This window comes from Podarcis tiliguerta, assembly GCF_965153285.1.
Source record: "Podarcis tiliguerta genome assembly, chromosome: 4".
Lineage (NCBI taxonomy): Eukaryota > Metazoa > Chordata > Lepidosauria > Squamata > Lacertidae > Podarcis > Podarcis tiliguerta.
In genome coordinates, this window is record NC_139537.1 from 30,118,120 (window position 1) to 30,118,319 (window position 200).

Genomic DNA, 200 nt, shown 5'->3' on the forward strand with positions numbered 1-200 from the left:
TGTTTTCGTCTCTCTCTCTCTCCGCCGGCCCCCTTTCCTCCGGTCTCGCTCCCCCCGCACCTTCTTTATTTTCGTGAATCAATCCTCTCTCTCTCTCCCGCTTTCTTCATTTTGATCCCAGCCCGGTTGCTTTTGGGGAAGTCTGGAGAGGGGAAAGAGGAAAGAAGAAAGACTTTCTGTTAAGAAACGCATCGAGGAAA